Source organism: Xiphophorus couchianus, chromosome 1, assembly GCF_001444195.1.
Source record: "Xiphophorus couchianus chromosome 1, X_couchianus-1.0, whole genome shotgun sequence".
Classification (NCBI taxonomy): Eukaryota; Metazoa; Chordata; class Actinopteri; order Cyprinodontiformes; family Poeciliidae; genus Xiphophorus; species Xiphophorus couchianus.
The window spans coordinates 7,816,015-7,836,600 of NC_040228.1; the positions used below are offsets into that span (position 1 = coordinate 7,816,015).

General features: G+C 39.5%; 1 long non-coding RNA gene across 1 annotated transcript; it reads left to right on the forward strand.

Moving 5' to 3' along the window:
- The first annotated feature begins 16,398 nt into the window (after positions 1–16,398).
- LOC114146726 (uncharacterized) lies at positions 16,399–17,506 on the forward strand. The gene is made up of 3 exons (XR_003595951.1): positions 16,399–16,516; positions 16,586–16,657; positions 16,980–17,506. It is a non-coding gene; the product is annotated as an uncharacterized LOC114146726 (long non-coding RNA).
- Positions 17,507–20,586: the final 3,080 nt, after the last annotated feature.

The window sequence follows — 20,586 nt, forward strand, 5'->3', positions numbered from 1 at the left end:
CATGCACTAAAGAGTCAAAGCAACACTGCAGGTCTGTTTTTGATGAGGGAATAATATAACATGCTATAAGGTTCAAAAAGTAAATTTTACTTTAAATATAAGTTATATAAGTTACTTGTGTATTTTGAACTGTGGTTTCAAGTAACAATTACAAGCAAGTCTTGAAATGATCTTCATGAAGATCAGTAGTTTAGGCATTAATTATTTCACTAAATGGGTCTCAAATTTTCCTTAAGCATTTTGTCCTCTAAAAATTAAAAAGTATTTTGCTTTTCAAGATATTTACACGCAATTTGAAACTTCAGCCAGTGATGTTTAGGTTATTGTGTCTAACTTCCCAGAAAGAAGCAGAGTTGTGCTGTAATACCTTTGTGCATCTGCCGACACACCTCAGTAAGACGTGTGAATGATTTTTGAAGAAATGTCCGAGTGTTTGGGCTGAATGACAGCTGGTACTAATGCAGGCAGGCAGGCAGGGCAGGCAGCGAGCTAAATACTGTGCACTGTGAACTCTCCGAGATCCGGTACGATAAGCACTAAAAGAGTCTTTAGAGAGATGAAAGCTCCCTTTTGGCCACTGTGTAGATTGGGCTGACATCGTTCCATGGAGGCCGATTCACCGCTGCCTTGTAGTCGCCCTTAATAACCTACAACTTTCAGTTTCCCCGTTAAAACTGTTTGAGAGAGAAGGTAGCAATGCTTTGGAAATCTGATGTTTAAATGTTGACCGGGCTTGACAGTAGCTGTTATAATAAAGTCCCAGACGTTGTGGTTAAGTGTGGGGATAAAGCACATCTGGACTGGGGATGAAGGTGTTATTGCATTACAAGCTTAGTAGACGGAGTCACTGCTTAGATAAACGTCTGTTAAAAATATTGTATTTGCTTTAAAAGTCTCTTGAAGAGCCAATCTTGGACAAGAGCTTCCCATAGTGTTTGTGATCTTTGGCAAACTGAATGCCCTCTACAGTTCATTACAGTGTTTGGAGGGACTATAATGGTACAAAGCTGACACACCTCTGCCAGCAGTCATTTGTAAAATATGCAGGGAAGCGCTTCACTGGGTGCTAGCTCCTTGGTGGAAGGTGCCAAAATCATTAAGTTATTTAATAGTTCATTGAGTCTTTACAGTTGACTGGTAATTAAACAACACTCGATGAGTGCAACGAGGGAGCGGCAGCGGATGCCATTAAGCGGATAAGATGGTCATAACATCTGCAAACTGCTTGGATCAACTGATTGGAAAATAATGCTCTCACCAGATGCCTCTGATGAAGCCTTTAGGAAGACCTTTAAAACCTGATGTCTTTGCAACAACACCTACACTGGAGGTTAGAGTATTTCTTGGACCACACACAAATTAAATTTCACTCCTTTTATTTATTTTTCTATTTTTTTCTTTTTTGGCTCCCTCAGTCTTTATTTGATAGCAAAACAACATGAAAGTGGGTTGTAAGAGAAGGGGAAGAAATGTGTCAATGGTCAATGGGTCAGGACTTGAACCAATAATGAGGTCACCATAAATGGTTTGAGCACTTTATGCCCTCCCCTGGAGTTTCGTTTCTTTAAAACACCATAAACCTTGCTGCAAGAGTGTTTACCCGCTTGCAGATTTCTTCCTTTTGTTTGCTTTTCGTTTTACCTAAATGTTTCAGATCGTGTAAACAAATTTCATTGTCCGCCTAAGATGAAAAGAGTTAATGCAACAAACAATTTAAGTAATTATTTCATTTATGAAGAATCTACAACTGCCAGAATAACTGGCAACAAACTATTCACATCACTGTGGGGAATTTCTTCATCTTATCATTTCAATTTTGCAGCATGAGGGTTTTTGAACATGAGCGGATAATGTCAAGACACAGTATCTCAATTAAATTTCAATCCACATTTTCACTACAGCATGAAAAAAACCTTTTAGTTAATTTTTTTGTTTAGGCATATTCAAATTACTGTCTCACTGCATAGCCCATGTGTGCTTCAGCTTAACGTGAAAAAGTGATGACCAGGGGCCTCATGCATAAAGCGTGCATGCGCACAAAAAAGGTGCTGCGCCATATTTTACGCACAAGTCGGCATGTATAAAAATTAACTTTGCGTCAAAGTTTGCGTAAATATACGCGCAGTTTTTCGCTGGAGTGAAAATGAGCAAACTTTTTCTGTGGACAATATCAAAGTACAAAGCGTCAAAGCTCACCTACATACACTGAAATCTCACTCCATACAGTGGTATTGACCTAAAGGAGCATTGAATCCAATGTTTTGTCATGATTGTATGGGTTTATTGATTAAAACGCAAACTATAAAACCAAACCAAATTTCTCCTCGGAAAATCATCTACCACACACAAAAAATAAACAAATTGAAGATGAGAGGACTGGGAAAACCTCACTCGAATGTAAATGGTAAATATCCTCAGGTTTTGTCACATAAAGATTTAACTGCGCAACGGTCTGTGCGCCAAAGCACAGAAAATGCATATTGTGTCCTGTTGTTCTCACAGAGGAAGAAAATAAGGTTGGATCAGCCGTCCTTTACTCCAAACAGGTCAGGCTTGATTATTCTTGAAGTGGACAAGGTTCTGACAATCACACATGTACATAAACATCTGCGCAAAGGTGGGCGTAGTTGTGGAAGATGGCAGCTTTGGCACTTCTGGAGGACATCGCCAATAGAAGGATTCGGAGGGAGTGTGTGTTCAGAGAACGCACTGGCCTGTTGGCACATGAAGACGAGTGGCTTATCAATCTGTTTAGATTACCCAGGGCAATTTTATTGGAGCTGTGCTTGGAACTGACCCCAGCATTACAGAGGGAAACTAGAAGGAACTGTGCATTAGTGATGGCCAAATGAAGCAATGAAGCTTCCCAGCCCACTGCTTTGCCCAAAGGTTCGTTATTAGGTGGTTCATTCATTTCTCACTAGTGACATCTGCTGTTGAAACTGTGATGCCTTGTCACTCAGATAAACATACTTAACAAAAATAGTAAATGCAATATTGTCACAAAGTTTTTGTCAAACTCACGTTTAGTAACAGGAGAGTCAATTAAATCCTATTTAACTAAGCTTCTTTAGTTATTAAAAGTATTTGTAGCCAATCCTGGTATATGTTGACTGTCAGTGGCTGTTTTCTTTTGTCATCGACTGATTTGACAGTAGACATTTGTTTTAGTGTATTCGGAGTGCGGTGCTTGTAGGGGCAGACAGTATTCTTTGAGATTTGATTTGCCTCCTGAAAAACTAAAATTCTTCAAAAATTCTCTTTTTCTTGGATTTCTATTGGCTCTCTGATCTGATCCCTTATATTTTTACTCATCAGGCCAGAATTTTACTCTAATTTTGATAGGTTGGCCACTCCCGGGATGGTTCAAAGGAGTTCTAGGTTTTCCACATTTGTGTACCCCCAAAGCTTTACCTCTGCAACCATTTCTAGACTGGTGAATGTAATTATTTTGTCTTTTTTTTTTTTAACCAATGGCTAGGTTGGTTTTATTTGTTCTCAAAATAAATTTCTTTACTTAAAAACTGATTTTTGCATTTACTCTTCTTCAGTCACACAACTTGTTTAAATACGTTTCTTTTGACCGATGTACAACAGGTCGGTGTCCAGGCCCTGACATCATCACTCCCTGCTGTCATACCGCTCGACATGTTCAAGGAGTGATGAGCACATCTGTACACCCTGAACATGTCTTCGGCATGTCAGGAAGTGAGGAGAGGGTCTCTGAGGTCAGAGTCCCAGAGGGATTGTGGGGTGTTGAAAGGGCTGAAGAGAATAAAGCAGAAGGCAGACAAGCAGCCGTGGTAGGAAGACAGGAGAGGGTTGAAATGCAGAAGGCAGCTGTAGGTTGTTTTAGTTCAGATACACTGTCCAAATCATAAGGGTCGATGTTTGATATATGCTGCTGACTGAGGAAGACACACAGTGACTCAGCTCAAGCTAATGACCAGAATTAGCTCGCAATGGATTTATATGTTTTTTTCTGAAATGTCTGTGCAATGTCTTTTCCCATTAAAAGTATGTTGAAAGTGGGTTATTGTCAGTAAAGGCTCTAAACATAGAGCCTTACATAGGTTTTTCTTTCTAAGATATTAATAAACTCATACCCCGCAGTTTGGTTGATTTTTGAAGTTGTTTGTAAAGTCACAGGTCCATGCAAAACTATTCAGATCCCTTGAACTTTTACACTTTTTGTCATTAAACAAAGTCTTGCTTAATTTGATTTTATATAACCGATATTTTATATAGTAAACAGAATTACTGTAGTTCTCAACTGTAATTGAAAGAAAAAAAATCTGTTTTTTTTTTTTACTTCTTTCAAAAGAAAATCTATTGTGTGTCTGACACAACGCTCACCTGAGGCAAACATTTGCTGCGATTAAAGCAATTCAAGTGTTCTGGGTTTATGTCACATTTACTGAGATTGTTTCCTGCTCTCTTGTACAAAACAGCACAAGGTCAAGCAGATTGGATGGAAAGCCTGAATGAATCTACATTATGTCATCGATTCTCAAATACATTTAGGTCTGGATATTAGCTCTAATCCATGAATAAGGTTTGAACTTAAGTTTATCACACCTGACTTTATTTTTGGGGTCATTATCCTGCATCCTTATTAGTTTTTATTAAGTCTCCTCTCCTTTTCTGTCGACTTTGACCAGCTTGACCCTCCTGAAAGTAAATGACATGTTGCCAAAACCAAGCTTTACGGTGGGAGTGGGAATGGCTCAGGGGGATGCATAGCCTTATTTTTATGCTATCCAAAAAAATGTATTTGGCCAAGAACACCTTGGACATATTGGCTGCACTGGACCTTATTTTTTGAATACGTCAGGAATTGGTGGTGAGGAGAGACACAATAGAACCCAGGCTGGAGTGATAACATTGATTTAATGATGATAAACAAGGTGTACAGAAGTTCAGGCAGTACAGGTGGGCAATGAGACTAGAAACTCAGACACTGGTGACAATGGTAGGACCACTGCAATACGTCTAGCTTCCCGCAGGACACAGGTGAGGTTAAATATGGGAGGGGCTAATCAGGGAAACAAGAGACAGCTGGAGACAATCAGTGGGAAGACGAGACGACACAGGAAGTAAAACGAGAAACGGACGCAAAAATCCACATCCACGCAGAATATTGGATTAAAGAAGGTGGATCACATGTGTACTATTGACTTTTCAGTGGTAGTTTTTTAAATAGTTAACCATATACACTTGCTGCTCCAGTTTCACAATTGTCACATAAAATCCCAATGAAAATCTGAATAATACAAAGGCTTGCACTTTAAATGTGACAAAAGCTTCAAAAGGTTGAACACTTTTGCAAACCAAAATAACTACAGAACAGGAGGTTTTGGATTTAAATAAGTAAATTCATGCCAACAGTTTGCAGGATATTTCAAAATTAAAACACGCAGCCTGTTTTTGGTATCTTCTCAGCTGTGAAGGAGAAATAAAACCCCTTGCTTTTCACACAATAAATCAAACGGTTAGCTTCAGTCTCTGATCTCTGACGACGGTGGCTCAGTGATAGCAGAACTAGCTGTGACACAAATAAAGGATTCTGAGCGCTGAGCCCGATCCCCAGCAGGGCAGCAGTTGTATTGATCAGAAGCTGGGAATTCCCATGAAAACGTCCAAAAGGTCGAGCCGGCGGGACTCTGTCTGCAAAATATGAAAATAACCAGTGTTTCTGTGACTCTGATCACAGTGTGGAACTTCACGTGTCGCCTTCAACCAGTTACCATCTGGACATTGACGCAATATCAAATGAACCATGAATGAGCCTGGTTGGAGGAAGGTATAAGCACAGGATGACTGACATGTAATGAATGAGTGGTAGATCCTACGCAATGGACATTGGAGAACCTTTTGAATCAAATGAAGAAACAAGATAAAGAATCATGCCCAAAACTCATAGGAAGGGCGGGACAACAAAGCCAGTCTTTATGCTGTTGAACATCATAGAAGAGATCAACGAGAGAAATAGTTTGAATGAAATCTGGGATTCTGCTGTGGGGTTTTTATAAAGAACCAATAAATCCTTTGGAAGACTTGCAGATTTGAAAGGAATCGTCTTTGTCTTTCGTTGTGCAGGAGAGGACAAAGGAAAAATGCACGACTGCCGACCTGCAATCCCGCATCAGAATGTCAGGCGCTCTGCTCATGGATTGTGGGATTTCATGAAAACGTGTCTTTGAGAGAGCTGGATTAGGTGAAAACATGAGGATGGATGAATCACACAGATAAATAGAAATGGAAATCATGACTGTAGGAGCAAATCTAATGGAAATGCTGCAATGAGCTAACTAATAGTTAATAAAGACAATGAAATGGTGAATGATGAGAATAACCAGCCTGAAATAGCTGGAGTTTGTCTGGGCTGAGGCAGCTGATGGTGAACAGAGGGAACACCGAATGTTGCGAAACATTAAGGACATGATGTGGCAACCTCATTTTAGCTAAGCTTTTAAAACAGAAATGTTTGACAAAAATTACCTGTAATTTCTCTCCCTCCCTAGGGAAACAAGAGCAAATATTACTTACTTTTATGTTTGGAAATGTTCCCCTGTTTTGTGCAGCGTACACACTGTAAGCTGTACTGTTTTACACTTTGACTGGCTAGCGACACACAAGTTGGTGATCTCTATTTCAAAAGACTTAGACTGTGTAATTTTTAAAAGAACAATTCTTCACTGATCAGAGATTCTTTAACTACTGTATCAGATTTGTGAAACCTTTATTTTATTTATGGAAACATAAAAAGGAAATACAAAATGAAAGACAACTAATTTCCACAGATGTTTCCATCATCTACTCCTCTCTTGTTTTCATTTGCACTTCTGATCCATATAATTCTGTCTCTAATCTTAAAACAAACAGACTCATATGAACAGAATATGAGCAAGATGGGAAGACTTTAAGCCAGAACTATATATATATATATATATATATATTTTTTATAGATGTTTTTTACTTAATAAAATCCGAACCGGCTTTGATCACCTTTGATCTCCTTCAATTTAAAGCAGGGGCTTTTAGCAAAATATTTTGTCTGGGTAGACTGTTGTTCAGAAGAAATAGAATACAATATTCCTTTCAGCTGATACATATGATGCACAGAGCAAATTTGTAGTCCTCAAACGCCTTGTTAAATGTCAAAAGACAACACAGAATGTAGAACGTGTTCCCTGGGTGTGCTGGTTTCATTCTCTTTGCCACCTCTGTCTCTTTGATCGTCTCCTGCCAGGTTGGAATAAAGCTGCAGAAGAAGAAGTAAGCTTTTATCAGCTGAAGGAAAACAAGTCACATGTGGCAGACAAAGAACCTGGAAGGAGCTCTCTTAGTCGATCCATTTCCTCCCTGCTGTTTCCGTTGTTAGCTGGACCCCTGACCCGATGCTTGCCAATTCGGAGCCACTGGACTGAGGGAAGGTAATCAAAAGTTCTGCGTGAGCAAGAGATGAGGGAGACTGGTGCGACGGGAAAAGCGGGCCGTGCCCTGGAGATAGCGAGAGATGGAAAGAGGCGGATCTGGACAGTCCTGAAGTCCATCTCTGTTCATTCAAAGAGGAAAATAAGGTGACGGTATTGAGGACCGAATAGTTTGGTTTAGTAAAAAAAGAAAAAAGAAAATACAGCTGAATTAATCTTTTCTCGGTGGAGTTTGGCCTTTGGGCTGTTTTACTTATTTGGTGGGCTGAACACCTCCTTGTTATTTAAACCTCTACTTGAGCCACAACGATGTTCATTTCTTTTAACTTTATCCTGATCTCTCATAATAATGAAGATAAAAAGTCAAGAAAAGTAAATTATTTCCTTTACCGGAATTTCTCATCGAGGTGTTAATGCGGGTTGATTATGGTAAAAGTCTTAATGTGATATTGCTTTCATGGGGTGAGCAGAAATTATCCATGAGTGGCCGTGGCAAACATCTAACCAAAACCATGTTCTGGGCATTGTGTAGGCTAAGTTAAATTATCCAGTCATTTAGCTAAAGGGAGACTGAGATTAGCCAATTAAAGTCATAGAGGTGATTCTGTTTTCTTTAAAACATTGTCTGCTGTGAGTTGCTTTGCTAATCAAATGTAGTCTAACAGATGTAACCATGATTAACATTCTGCACTGAGCCTGAGATGAGTAAGTATTATAAGAATGAATTAATTTCAAAGGAAACCTAGAGGGTACTTTTATGATTTGCTCCATTGTCTTGTAAGAAAGTACAACGCCGCTGCTGCTGGCTTTACATAAACAAAACGAAAACAGCTTAAAGTGTCACAGACCAAGTGCAGCGAGAGGCTTTAAGAAAGAGGCTCTGTTTTGTCTAGACAACGGATTTCATCTGTCTACAGAATAAAACCAGGCAGACCCTTTAAAAATGGACAAGAGAGCAAAGTCTGTGTGAAGCTCAAAAGGTAAATGTTGAATGGTTAGCTCACATGACACCTACTACAAAGCAACAGAGAGCTTAAGGTGCTGACTTGGCCTTCAAATTTTCCAGATATAATCCAGTTGAGCATCTGTGGTATGAACTGGACAGGCAAGTGGAGGCCCCACCTTGAAACTTGAAGGACTAAAAGGATCTGCTGCTAACATCCCGGCGCCAGATACGCATTCAAGGACCAGCGCTGTTTTGGAAGAAAAAGACAGTGGCAACAACACAAAGTTAAAGTTAAGCAATGTTATATTTTGTGGAAAAATGAAACCCTCTACTACTCCACACAAAATCAATCACACACTCACTTTACCAAATGCCCATTATGAAAAAAAAACATCTATCTATCTATCTATCTATCTATCTATCTATCTATCTATCTATCTATCTATCTATCTATCTATCTATCTATCTATCTATCTATCTATCTATCTATCTATCTATCTATCTATCGTTATTTACCAGAACTATAAACTGATTAGTTCAGTCTTAGTCTTGTACTTTACATATATACAGAGAGATCAGATGTGTGACTTCCAGCAATACTTTTGAGAACAAAAATAGATAAATAAAAAATAGATTGGCCAAAAACCTTTTACTAATCACAAACAGGGTTTTGAAGAAGCCAAATAATTCTGTCCAGGTTTGGTCTATAAAAGTTAGGTTTATTGAATCTCACCTTGTGTTTTTTTTTATATTTATTTTTTTAAACATCTCTTAAATGAAAAAGCTCTTTAATTCTGTAGCGAATCTGGAATCCGGCTGCCACATTTGGCAGCGGTGTTATCCAGTAAATCCAGTCATTTTAAGAAGAGGCAGTGGTTATTTTCTCTGTCGGCCAGAGAGGCTCTGTTTGATTGGACCAACAGGAGGATGGAACAGCTGCTGAGGCATGTTCTGGGTCTGCCGCTACAACTGGTCACACAACACACTGACACACACAGCTTTATTTGGGGCTAATTAAAAGTGAGTCAACACATTTCCACTGACTACGGCGGGTGCCACAAAACTAAGGCTGATTTCCCTAATATCTACGTTATTGCCTCTTATTTGAAGTCACATTTTACTGTGTGTGCAAATACCAGGATGACAAAGCACCCCAGCTCAACTGTGCAACCGGCGTGTGATAAAGCCATCCTATCGGAGGGTGCTGCATCCGTTCCACGTCTCTAAGCTCTTCCCTTAAGCTCAGCAAAGAAACTCTCGGTGAAGTCCATTTTCAAGGAATTGAATCAGCCTTTTGGAACAGAGAGTGTGGTGTTCCCCCAACGAGGGATAGCAAAACGGAAGCACAGTTGAGTCATCAGAGTTTTAGAAGTTGCAGATATATTGTCTGGCTGCATCACACACAGGTAGGGTTTAAGAGGCTGCTGCAGAGACAGAGCAGGAGCGAGCTCATGAATGTTTAATTAGCATTTTCAATGTGCAGTCAAAACAAGCATTTATATTCCTCGAGTCGATATCCAGTGCGGATGTGAGGAGGCTGATCTATGTTTAGCCATGCAAATGTGGGGATTAAAACTTCAGGCTAGGCTGCAGAGCGGGGACACATTTGCTGCTAAATTAGTCATTCTCAGAGAAACGCATTTGCAGGCAAACACTTAAAAATGCAAAGACAGAGACCAGATCAGTTTTTTTTTTCATTCCTCCCCAGATTTTAGTCCGATAGAAAATAACTGGGAAAAAAAAAAAAAAAAACATTTCAGGAGAGTGTTTGATGTCAACAATAAACTGTGAATTTACTGCGTTGCCAGGTTTCGCGTGACAAGCCACCCTGCATTTTGAGTGATGGCTTCAGGATCTGACAAACACACACTGTCCTGGAGACATGGCCCATCCATTTCAGCTTCAGTCAGCCCCAGGCACAAAACCTGCCCCTAAAAAAGTCCATTCAGACCTTCTCACTGATGTGTTTTTTTCTCAAAGTTGAGTCATTTGTTCCTCCCCCAGACATCCTCTAATTGGATTCCAAATCTTTGGGTGATGATTAATCATATGACCTGCTTCAGAGGTGCTAATGAGGAGCTATTTTAGTTGAATGACATCACCACAAATCACATCTGGCAACACTAGGCTGCAGCTCTGAACCTGCGTCTCTTCCAGGAGCAAAAGGAAGGAAAATGCCATTTTGATGCTGTCTGACAGCAAACCATTGATTGATTGAAAGGCTTGATGCTAAAAGCTCAAACTTTTCCATTTAAGTCTGGACCTGTGTGTTTTGATAATCGGTTAGCTTACCCCTCAGCAGTTCATATAATTGACAGGCACTGAGTCAGTTTGTCACTTGAAAATGCTTTGGCATTTGTGCCGTTGAAAATTCACTAGCAACGTCGCTAAGCATCATCACGTTTTCTTACAGTCAGCCATTTGAGTACTCTGCTGTGTCTTTCTTATCCAATATATTTTTGTATTTTCTGTTGCATGATACTGCTATTCTTTGAAAAACCAATGTTGCATTCAATGCCTATTTAGAGTAAAAATATGTAGAAGCCATATCTATATTATAAAGCTTTAAGAAACATGCTGTCAAAACATCTATACATGTAAGCTGTATAAAAACAGACACCGTATATAAACATATGAAAAAGACAGTGAAGGCCGTGTAATCTTCTGTGTAAACAACATTAACATCATGTGGGGTGATCAGATAAATAGACATTTGAATATTTAACACTGCCTGCAATGACTTACTGTTATTTGGTGGTTTCATGTCTTTGTTTCAGAGCATAAACAGTTAATCACAAAAAAATAATAATAATTTTGTGAAATTAAGAAAAATGATTCTGAATGAAGCAATGTCACATATTAATACGTTTCTCCAGTTATTTTTTTAAATAATTAATTGCTATCGGTCACTTGTTACCACATTGCATTTTGTTAATTGCGATTGGCAGAGGAGCAGAACAGATGATCCTGCTCACACAACAGAAAGCCACAGGCTAACCGCATGCATTAATTGCAGAAGTGGTCAGCTTACCAGAAGGACACAGTGTGTGACTGTGTTCTGTCAAAGAAGGACAGTCACACCAGTTTGTGGGCCGAGACATATATAGGAATACTCATGTCCACTCTTGGCTCTCAAACACAACTCTATTATAATTAAATGCAGATAAAGTTTTCCCTTCAACCATTTGACAAACATTTTTTAAATGAGCATCTTGACAGAAGCCAAATGTGTTAAAAAAATTCTGGAGGATGTGCGTGTGTGCGGGAGCGCGCGTGTGTGTCCCAGAAACATGGAGCTTATTCTGAAGAAAAAGAGCCTCAAAACTAAAAGCTCAATCCTCCATTCTGGTCCTAAAAGTTCTTGTAACAGCGAAGAGGTCTGCTGAGAGGGAGGTGTTCCTGTAGGGTGATAGGGAACAATGTACTCTTTCATAAAAGATGGAGCTGGGACATTGAGAGCTTTCTATATAATGAAAATTTGAGTTATATCTCAAAGGGGCAAATTCAGGGATAGTAACAATGGTGAAGCATAGTCTCTCCTGGCAGTGAGGGACAGTATGTTTTACAGGTTTTTAAAAATAATCTAGTCAAGACCTGCGACAGCTCACAGCCAGTTTCATTCAGCTCTGTTTGCTTCATTTCTCTAGCGTCAGTTAATAACAAAAGCTATCTGAGGAAACCTTCCAAAAAATCCCAGGTTCTCCAATGCAGTGCACACTTACTAAATGAGTTTCTTGATGTATTTTATATTTCATCATAATAAAAAGTTGAGCTTGAGTGTGTTCAAAGTCAAACTCGCTTCCATTTAAGACAAAGGAAATCCGCCTGCGTATTTGGATTCAGCCAAAACATTTTATAGCAGTTTTATTGATACTCTCTCACAGCAACAACAGCAGCAAAAAAAAAAAAATAAATAAAATGCTTGTGCTGCTGTTTTTTCCAGCATATATTTATGGATTAGGAAGGGATGGAGCAGGATTTATGAAAAATACTAAGTGAGGGCTTTTTTTCCCCTGACATTGAAAGAAAAAAAAAATCTGTCAGTGTTTCTTCCAAATATAGTCACAGTGACTATACAGTGACTTTTGCAAGTCACTGTATCCACAGAACAGTTTCATGTATCATGGTACAACACCAAACTTTAATGCATTTTGTTGGGATGTTTTGTGAACACTAAGTAGCACAGCAAGCCTGCAAAGCTACAGTGGCTGCTGCACTTTGTCCGTGTAAAACGAAGTGAACGACAACAGTTGAAGATGAACATTTTAACTAGTCCTTCTGAGGTCACCGTGTGGCGCTTACAGTTTGTGGTTAACTCCTCACTTCAAACCGAGTGAGGGCCTGTGTGAGGACATACTAAAAAATGGATGCAAACCAGCGAAGATGCGGAGCACATTTAGAGAGGCCATCACCAAGGACTTGATAATGAATGTTTTAAAAGAGGGCCGTCTGTAGTTCACAGAGTAACTCAGTCCCAAACTTCTCCACTCTACAAACAGAAGCCTCCTTGGGCGATACAATGAACCTCACTTTGCCTGCGATGCATTCATCTGTATGTGTTGGTGACCAAAAAGAAATGGCTCCACTGTTTACCCTAAGAGGAGTTGTGTAGATGAATAGCATGTAGAGTAAAAGCATCTAAGTGGTCATTAAGTCTTGAAAAACCCAGTCCATTTACTTGTAACCAGCTCATAAAGAAATTGCACAACAAACGCATCTGCCATCACTTTCTCTACTTGAGCCTCTATGACAAGAAACGAGAAGTCTGAAAACTCCACTTGTTATTTTTTCAGGTGTGATAAAAGCCTTTGAAGTAGTGAAGATGAACAAAGTCTAAATCTTGAAGGGCTTACAGAGAGACAGATATTACCTCTTCATGGTAATAATGTCATGAAAAAACTATGAAAGGAGGAGTTTGATAGTCCTCTCACCTGCACTCCTACCTGTCCAGATGCCACTCTGAGGCGGTTTAGGGGCTCCGACGCCAAATTAACTTTGAGTGGCCTGCCCAAGTTTGGAGGCAGCACACTCTTTGAAGACCACAGTTTTTGCGGCAGAGATTAATCTCACTGTACTAAAGTGTCTCCTTGGCAGCTGTCGGCATGTGCTGTCCACCACATTGATCGGGTCCTTCTGTGGAGGCACGGATGCATAATTCTATTTAATGTATAAGGAGCAAAGGGGGCTCCAGGCTTGTCACAGACAGTGCAGACCGATCCAAGTGGCCTCATACTAATGTGGCCTGGCAGGCCTCCCTCAGGGCAGAGTGTGGCTTTAGGGCGCACAGAGGCGTGCTCAACCCGCCCGCGCTGATTCGTCAAACTGGAGCAAAGAACTGTGTCTCCAGGTGATCCAAAAAAGTAGCTGACAGCGTGAGAGAAAAGAGAGGATGAAGGCCGAGAGAACGCGACTTTCCGTAAACAAAGAGAAAGAAGACACGAGGGATCCCTGTTAACGGTTAAAAGGAAAACTAACATGCTGCTTTGAGGCTTTAATCTGTCTTTTTATTGAAGAAATTCATTTAGAAACGGGGTTGTTTGGGAAATAAGCCATGAAACAGCATTACATATTTTATTTCTTTGAACTGACGTCAGACACTTGTGGCAGTGGAACTTCTTTACTGTAAGAAATAAAAAACAAAAGAAGTAGCTGAAAAGAACTTCATTTAAAAGCCAACAATTGAGCCAAGTTAAGCAAAGTGTTAGGAAAATCTAAAAAACTTAACGTTGTTGTTAATTTCAATCAGAGTTTTTTTTTAAATTTACTCTAATTAAATCAACGAAATCTCACAGCAGTGATTTTATATTTGGTCAGGAGAAGCAATTGTGTCACTTTTGAGTACATTTGGGACTAGTTGGGATTTAACTTTCAGGTTTCTGGTGTACGGTCTTAACTTCATACGAGGAAATGACCTAAAACACACAGTCAAGTAGGAATATCTTTCTTCAGGTTTTTGTTGATTCTCCGACACCAATCCAAGTCATTTATGAATAAGACTTCATGCTATTCTGAGTATCAATTCAATGTTGCATTGAAGGTAAAGAAATCAACAGCACTTACAGAACAGAAGTAGACGCAACCAGCACTTGACAGAAACTGTGTTGTCTTCAGTGTTGTGGATCATCTTTGGATAGCTTACCCCTTGTCTTAATGTAGATAATTGAAATGTTGTTTTTTTTTGGTCATTTCTCTTTTGAAGGGCTGCACAGTGGCGCAGTTGGTAGCACTGTTGCCTTGTAGCAAGAAGGTCCTGGGTTCGATTCCCGGCCTGGGGTCTTTCTGCATGGAGTTTGCATGTTCTCCCTGTGCATGCGTGGGTTCTCTCCGGGTACTCCGGCTTCCTCCCATAGTCCAAAAACATGACTGTCAGGTCAATTGGTTTCTCTAAATTCTCCCTAGGTGTGTGTGTGCATGGTTGTTTGTCCTGTATGTCTCTGTGTTGCCCTGCGACAGACTGGCGACCTGTCCAGGGTGAACCCCGCCTCTCGCCCGGAACGTAGCTGGAGATGGGCACCAGCAACCCTCCCGACGACCCCATTAGGGACAAGGGTGAACAGAAAATGGATGGATGGATGGATGGATGGATGGATGGATTTCTCTTTTGTCCCATATTTGATGTGCTTAATAATGACTGGTATGCATATTTGATCTTGTGGAATTTTTGATGCTCTTCTCCTGACCGATACCTTTGAACAATGAGATTTTGGGCCAAAACAAAATTGTGGCTGGACAGCTACAAATGAAGGTGCAGCAGACATTAACTCACAGGCATTGCACCAAAAACATGGGTTTTATTCAAATGTTTCAATCATTAAAAAAAAAAAAAAAGCCTTTACTGTAGCCCAGATCCAACCCCAAAGTTGGAGTTTGGTGGCATATTGGAGGACTGAATCACAGTATTATTGCTAGATAGATGGACACGACAAATACAGTTCATTAAACACTAGTTATATCTGCATATAAAACATGTCAGCAGAAGCTGTTGTGCAGGTTTCTTCCAGACGGAATGATGAATCTCCGGTCTATTCTAAAACACAGAGAGATGCACCTGTTTCTGCGACTCCGTCTCTGACCCACCAATGTCTCATGCTGGGGATGTCTGGTATTGTGGAGGATGGTATGCATCAGTCACCTCTTCCCCTTTTCCACCAACTCCCCAACAGAGTAAGCACAGAGTGGAGTGCGGCGTCAGACCTTGTCAGGTTGAAAAATGTGGTTAATTTTGTTTTCATTCATTCTTTAACTAGGCAAGTTGGAGGAATTCAAAGAGATTTGTTCAGTCAGTTACAGAAAATATCACAATTAGGCTGCCATACATGCGTTCATAAGACTGAGCACATACAGGATCTCCTTCTCTTCAACTACAATATTTCAAAACCCAATAACAAGTTATATCATGTTAATTCTACCTTCAAACAATATTGGACTGCAGTTTCAGAGTGGAATGCAGGGTTGGTACAGATGGCAACATGACCAGGTCATTCAAAGACTGGCAGAAATCCTGGAGAGGTTGGAAGCCAGCAGGCCCATCACTAAACCTAGGGTTTATCGTTTTAATCAGTCAGGAAGAGCTAGGTCAGCTCTCCATTAGCAGAACATGATTATTCAACAGAGACCAAGTTAAATATTGTAGCAGCTTTGGAACAGATGCTCAAGGAAAATCACAATAAAGTCTTTGCAGGCCAGTATTGTCATTTGGTTTTCTTACAAAAAATGAGTTATAGAAAATAACTCTCTCTGCCCTGCATATTTTAGATGTTTCTGTTCCAGAACACGTGATTCAAATGACTGCATGACCTCCTCTGCAGCCACCAAGTGCTGCAGAAGCCTGTTAATTGCCCACTTATTCAAATAAACTATGTGGTACAAGGGAAACATCTATAACCTGCAGAGCAGTGGTCCCTGAAGACCAGAATTGAGAAACATTGTGTAACCCAAGTGAAATGTTGAGTTCCATTTTTTGGTTCGCTACTATTGCCCTCCAAAATCTCGCGGTAGTTGCAATTCTCACTAAACAGCCAATCATTGTTGAGCGTCTGAGTCACATGTACCACCGTCAGCTCATTTGTTGGGTATATTAGCTGGAGCAAAAAGCATGGAGGATTAGAACAAGTTTGGGAGAGCAGAGCTGCAGGTCGGTTAAGCGCAACATTCTGTTTTTCTTTAATCTTGTATGATGCTGATAAAATTGTACTAACTTTAGGAGTCTCCGGTCGTAAGCTGAGGGATAAGAGAAACACAAAACCGCTTGTATGCCTTATGAACTGCGGAATTGGTGAGTCATTTTATGAAGACTTGGCGTTAATTGATATCAATTTGGATGCTCTATTGCGACTCTGAACAAATAAATTGGAGAACAATGAGATGCCTTAAATATGAAAAGTATTTGCTTATCTAGATGATTTTTGCATTGTTGTTTGTATGGAGCATATTTATTTACTTTTTATGAATAAGATTTATCTAGAAAATTTGTACTTGGAAATGCATTGATTAGGATTATTCATAGTGCAATGAGTGCCGATCATATTTTTTTTGTGTGCACACTGGAATGTTTATTATATATATATATTTGAGACTGGTCCTGCTTTATTGTACAGGCCAGGTTCGATGGCGAGCTGAAGAATCAGGTCCAAGAGCCTAAAGGATTTCACCTGTGGTGTTAAGATTTGGTTTCCCACCAGGCTGGTGGGAGGCTTCCTGCAGCCCATGAACAAAATTGTTTCCACTCTGACTTTTGTCAGCATATGAACTGTAACAGGCGCTCTAAACTCACCTGACCCTGTTGAACCGCCTTAGTTCAGTTTTCAGGAGTTTTATGAACTGAATGGTGTGGCTTGTTACTGGAACTGTGGAACTGATTTGTTTTCTTTTGTTAATTTAATTTGTTTTCTTTGTGTATTATTTCCTTTTATTTTAATATGGCCATTTAAATGTTTTTTTTCCTTTCCTATTGTAATGTAAATAATTGATCACTGTGAATACAAGGCACTCACATCTGCAACTTCTAGTCTGTCTACTCTTTCCTGAGCTGTATCTAGACTTCTGAGAACTAGCCCATTGACTTTGTTGGTCATGATCCATTTTTAATTATCTAGAAATATAGTATACTGGTTACACAGATATGCTACAATTGCCTTAAACCAAGATTGTCATCACAGTCAAGCTGAACTTTCCATGGATGACGCCTTTAAGAGAAAAGGGAAAGGATGCAGAGTAGAGTATGTTTAGAAGCTGGATGGAGAGGAGTGACATCCATACACTGGAGCAGTCATGCAGCCCCTGTTGAAGATCCAAGGAGGTAGAGGCAGACACATGAAAAAAGTCATTAAAGAGGTGGCAGAGGAAGAAAGCTCATGACTCTGCCTTCGAAGGAAGGATAAACTGTGGGAAGGAAATGTGGATCCGAGGGCTGGCTGCAGGAGGCGGAAGGAAGACGTCCCCTGCAGCCTTACTCCTACTTCATCTCCCTGAAAGATGTTCTGAGATCTATGGAGTGAAACAACAAGCAGGCTGATGACCCTGTAGCCAACAGACATGGCACAGACAGAGATGCCAATCACCAAGCTGTAACAAGAATAAGAATTAATTTCACACTTAATACCTGCAAACAATATGTCGTTTAGATTTTGATGCATCTTTTTAAAATATTAAGGCCCTTTCACTCTGCCAAGGTCTACATGACAGCTTGTTCATGAATCATTTAACACCTTCAGTGCTATGGCTTGTGCTGTTTAGTAGACAAATTCGATTATTTTCATTCTTTATTGTTTTCATAGTTTTTTTTGGGGGGGGGAGGGGTTCAGTTGCATTACTCAAATCGTTTTTGACATTTGTGCATTTCTCCCCAAAAAATTGTACAAACAGCAGAACATCTTGGATTATCTGCAAAAGCCAGTTTCTTTCTCGAAATTCTTAGTTCATGTCAGTGAGCATGTCAATGCTTCAGAATGACAAGTCTGAAACAATGAGTCTTTGTTTCATTGTGTAAGGATAAGACAGTCAAATTAATTAGTCATGTTGTCAATATAACTCTGTACTCTGAAGGGATGATCTGCTATAAACTGTGGCTAAAGCTTGGATGACAAGTTTTGTAAATTGCAATTTTGGGAAATCTATGGCAAGATTCACATATATGCTTTTACTGTCATTTGTCGACGGCCCATGTCGTTGTACAGAAAGAAAAAAGACAGAACTGCAGAGCACACAAAAAAAGTAGAAATGGGAACATAAGATAATCTGTACATTCAGTGCATGGGGATAACAGTGTAGTTATGCTATGCTATTCCAAGATACCTTGGTAATGCGTTTTGCATGCAAAGATCTACATGACAATCTTTTGCTTAAATGTTGTGTAGGTTGAGACAGAAGACAATATGATCCATATTGAACTTGACACAAGCAATTGAAAATGTAGGAGAAAGCAGAGAATTGTACATAATCATTTGCATGGGTGCACAAAAGCATTTGCAACCTACTCAAATAAATGAGAAACTGCTTGCTTTGGTGTAAACACGTGGCCGAATGATCTCAAGACTGAACTGGTAGTTTTGAGAATTTCAATTCTGTTCTGAGAAAAGCACCAAAGTGACAGAGAAAAACTGTAACGAAAAACCAGCTTCTTCACCATTACTTTATTTTCCCCTGTTAGCATGAGAAGTTATGGGCTACAATAAACTGTGTCTTGAGAAAACCTTATGTAGGAAAAACATGAACCCCAGATGTATTATTAAAGGTCTGTTATGAAAGTCTAAAAAAAAATTAAAAGTGCTCACATCATACTGTGAAGTGAAGCTACATGAGAGAAAACCCACTGGTAAATCCTTTCAAAGCAGGCTCATTTCCTGCTGTATTAAAGTTAAACTGAGTGACATTCACAAGACAAATGGTAAATAGCAAACTTAAGTCAAAGTAAAGCATGTTTTTGTGTTTATCTGCTAGTGTCATATTGTGCAGGCATGCAGCTAAAGTGGACTTTAAAGACCCGTTATAGGAGGGATAATCAGCCCCTGTACTCACAAAACCTTTTTCTGAGCTGTTATTAATCGTCAAGTTCCTCCAGACAAAAAGAAAAGCCGGCTGTAGAGATGTTTCACACCTTAATCAGGTTGAAAAATAGCTATTGGAGAAGAAACAACCTTGTCTACAAATATTCCACAGTTCATTTTAAAGCTTTTTACCCAGGCGGACGATGGTGCCACAGTTATTTTTGTCAAGTTACTGAACCACCAACGCATGATATGGATCCACCAACTACACCCCATTGACCAAAACAAAGACGATATACAGTGGTTTCTTTATTTTTATTTCTATAATCATTCCAGTGTACAGTAATCTCAAATAGACATTTTTTATTATTATTTGCAATCTGCATTCTGCAAATGGCAATTACTATCAACCACCAATCATTTAATAATTATAGAAATATTGCACCATATGATTCAATTAAACCTCGGGCAAAGAAGCACAGCATTATGATAATTACCGAACAGTGAAATTATAAATAATATTGTGGCATGCATAATACTTTTTTTGGATTTGAGAAATCTACCAGCAGCACAGTCACAGAAAAATGAAAAAAACAAAAAAAAAAAACAGATGGATAAGCAACACATGCTCTTGTTTGACTAATGCCAATGACAGAGATTTTGCTGCCATTAGCTTTGTGTAGTCAATGTAATAGTCAATTTTGAAATTGTTTCAAAACATCTTTAAATCCCTGACCAGACTCATAAGCCGCTACAATCTCCTTCTGAAGTCCTGAGACAGCTTCTTTGATCTTCCTGTGCTGTTCACTCCAAGTGTAAGGAACACACCAAACAAAACGCCTGAGTTGAGACAGGGCAACCCTCCACCATAATGCTGAGTAATGGTCTTCTAAGCATGTACCTATTTGTAATTCAAGGCATCTTTAGGTGAGGGTGTCCTAATTTATTTCAACCAATAATTTTTTTTAAAACACAGAATTCTAACTGACAGCATTGTTAAAACTGCTCGTCTTGTTTCAAGCAATTTTATTTAAACATCACAACTACATGTTCACTAATGGCGCTACATATCTGACTGGGGTTTTTTTGTAATGGAGATTGACAAACCAGAATTTGAACACTTTCGTTTCTGCAGTAACAGCCACTTTCACCTAAAAGCCAGTCGTATTAGATTTTCAGCTCAGGGTTTATGGGAAGCCTCAGACTGTCCAAGTCAGCA